The sequence below is a fragment of the Nicotiana tabacum genome, chromosome 23 (genome assembly GCF_000715075.1).
Source record: "Nicotiana tabacum cultivar K326 chromosome 23, ASM71507v2, whole genome shotgun sequence".
NCBI lineage: Eukaryota > Viridiplantae > Streptophyta > Magnoliopsida > Solanales > Solanaceae > Nicotiana > Nicotiana tabacum.
In genome coordinates, this window is record NC_134102.1 from 5585137 (window position 1) to 5588757 (window position 3621).

The following is a 3621-nucleotide window of genomic DNA, read 5'->3' on the forward strand; positions in this document are numbered from 1 at the left end:
ATTCTAAGTTGGAGAGTCGAGTGATATTCCGTCAAGGCTCCGGTCTGTGGTCATGTTATTACTTCAAAATCAAAAGAAACTAAACAAGCCTATCATCTATGAGTTACAAGATTTTTATTTATAAGTCTTCTAAAACTTGATCTTGAATCTTGACTGGTTCTTCACGCAAACTCTGATCCGAACTTTGATGCTTGCTAGCTGCAAGTGTCAGTTCATTCTTCTATGGCCTCTTCCGATGAAGACGAGAAATGCAATGCTCGTAACTTCAAACATGTCTTGATCAGTTCACATCTTTTCATCCGCTTCTGCATTCTGGATTCACTTCTTTTTCTTTTCTTTATTCTGGATTGAGAATTCTTCTATTTTTTATCTCGAACCCGTGCCTCGAGATAAAACCTGGTCAGACACCAAAACAAACAAACGAACGAAATTTTTCTGCCCCAGTTTTCACTAGGAAAATTTTGTGAGTTATTTGTAACTAATATCTAAACTACTTCTTTATTTGAAAGCAATAAAATAAGGATTGTGTACCCTGGGAAAACATGATTTTTTGGGGAATGGTGTATAAAGGTCGTGATGGCGCCGGACTCCACTATCATGAAAGCCAAAAATAAATACTTAATTAAATACTCATTTTAATATTTTTGAAATCATAAATTTACTTCAATTTATATAGTAAAAGATGAATTTACAGAGTAAATAACCATGTTTTCCATTTCCAACAGTGAACATCTCATAATCATCCCAGAATCCGGTGTCACAAGTGCATGAGCCTTTTCTAGAAATTTAAAATAAAATACAATAACTATCCGGAATACAACTTGGACAGGAAAGAAAATATAATACTCTGAAGGAGACTCTGCTGGCTGCGGTGCGTCGTATAGAATGCAACTCACCTAAGTCCCCGTCATAATCGTGCTTCTGCGCCCACAAGGCCGCTAAACATATGTGTACCTGCACAAAATGTGCAACAAGTGTAGCATGAGTACGTAAATCAATGCGTACCCAGTAAGTATCCCGCCTAACCCCGAAGAAGTAATGACGAGGGGTCGACTTCGACACTTACTAGTGGTCCAATAATATCAGGTACAGTAAAGAAGTGAATGAGTATGAGACAGAGTGAATATATGAAATAAACAAGTATAAAATACGTAGTATAATTTTCCTCTTTACAATTTACTCAAGCTCTTAACTAGCAAGTTCTCTCTGTAACCGGAGCATATATATAGATATAGTGGATTTCATCAAAGAGGTTGTCATAATCCAAATCAGGGAAAACCCCTCAGATACACTGGCTTCTTGCCAAACGTTACGCACGATTCCATGAGGATAATATATATATAGGAAATGCAGAGGCGTACGGCCCGATCCAACATAAAAGTAAACTGTGCACTGCCGAGGGTCGAACGGCGCGAACCATAGATGCATTTATTAACCTGCCGAGGCGAACGACCCAATCCCATAAGAGTGGTAGAAGGAAATATCCCGCTTGCAAATTATACGTGCGACGCGGTCAAATATAAATTTAAGGAATCTCCCCGCTCATGGATCATACTTGCGACGCGATCAAATATAAATTTAACATTAAGATGATATCTCTTTCTTGATTCTTTTCAAAATATGGGAAATTCAGCTTGAAACCTTTTAAGAAAATTACCCCGCTCGCGAAATATACATGTGATGCGGTTACACATAGATTTCTTAAGCTATTATAGCATTACTCAATCCTTTTCGAAATTATGAAGTTCAAATGAAACCATTTAAATCCTAAGTTCTTGAATTTCAATTCCTTTCAAAACATTTAATAAGAAAACTCAATCTCGCTCCCTCTCGAGGCAGACAATAAACATAAATCAATAACAATATCAACAAGGCATGAAGTGACCCTAAAACTACCCGGACATAGGCATAGCTAGTAGCTACGTACGGACTCTTGTCACCTCGTGCGTACGTAGCCCCCACAAATAGAAGTACACAATAATTTAATTCACCTATGGGGTTAATTCCCCCTTACAAGGTTAGAAAGGAGACTTACCTCGCTCTGAAATTCCATAACCGGCTCCAACGCCACTCTAACACCTCAAACCGATGCCCAACACTCCAAAACTAGCCAAACAATGTGCAAACCAATAAAAATATACTCTAATACTCATAACAATTCAATTTACTATAATTTCCAACTCCGCTCGAAAAATCGGTAAAATTACCCTCAGGCCCACGTGCCCAGATTCCGAAAATATTTGAAGATAAATATTACCCATAGCATTACGAACTCAAATATATAATTTGTTCTCAATTCCTTATCCAAATTCGTGGTGAATTCCAAAAATACCAATTTCTAGGTTTTTCTTCAAAATTATAAATTTCTACAAATTTTCATGTCTAAATCCATATATAGACCATGTATTTAACTCTTAATGAGAAGGAATCACTTACCCCATAGTAGATGATGAAAATGACACTCCAAAATTGCTCCAAAATCGCCTCCTATGGAAGAAATGAAGTGAAAAGGAGCCAAATCCCTGATTTTAAAAGAACACTGCCCAGGCCCTTCCACTTCGCGATCGTGGAAATCACCTCGCGAAGGCCAACAACCAGCTGCCCAAAAGCTTCTTCTTCGCGAATGCGAACTTTCCCACGCGTTCGCGATATAAACAATCCAGAACAACGCGATTGCAAACCAAACTTTGCGAACGCGAAGACGTGATTTCCCAACTCAGAACTCCCTCTTACGCAATCGCGAGTCCACTTCCGCGATCGCATAGAACATCTGACCCATCCAGTCCAATTTGCTCTTCGCGATCGCATCCTCCATTCTCCTATCATGATGCATACCCAATACACCAGAAACCAACAATCATAAAACTAAGGAAAATGGTCCGAGACCATCATGAAGCACACCCGAGGACCCCGTCTAATAACACCAACCTATCCCATAACATAACACGGACCTACTCGAGGGCTCAAATCACATCAAACAACGTCGAATTCATGAATCTCACCCCATTCCATGCTTAATGTACTTTAAAATTTCAAACTTTTACATTTGATGTCGAAACCTATCAAATCACGTCCGATTGACCTCAAATTTTGCACACAAGTCACATTTGACATTACGGACCTACTCCAACTTCCGGAATCGGATTCTGACCCCGATATTAAAAAGTCCACTTCTGGCCAAACTTCTCAAAAACCTTCAAATTTCTAGCTTTAGCCAAATGACTCCAAAATGACCTACGGACCTCCGAGTCCACTTCCGGACGCGCTCCCAATACCAGAATCACCATATGGAGCTATTTCCAGACTCGAAATCCCAAACGGACATTGATACCATCGAAATGCAATTCAACCCAAATTTATGAAATTCTTCCAAAATGCCAACTTCTACCATAGGCACCGAAACGCTCCCGGGTCATCCAAAACCCGATCCGGACATACGCCCAAGTCCGAATTCATCATATGAACCTGTTGGAACCTTCAGATCCCAATTTCGAGATCGTTTACTCAAAAATCCAACCTTAGTCAATTCTTCCAACTTAAAACTTCTAAAATGAGAATTTTCTTTTCAAATCAACTCTGAACTTCCAAAATTTCAATTCCGACCATGCGTACAAGTCATAA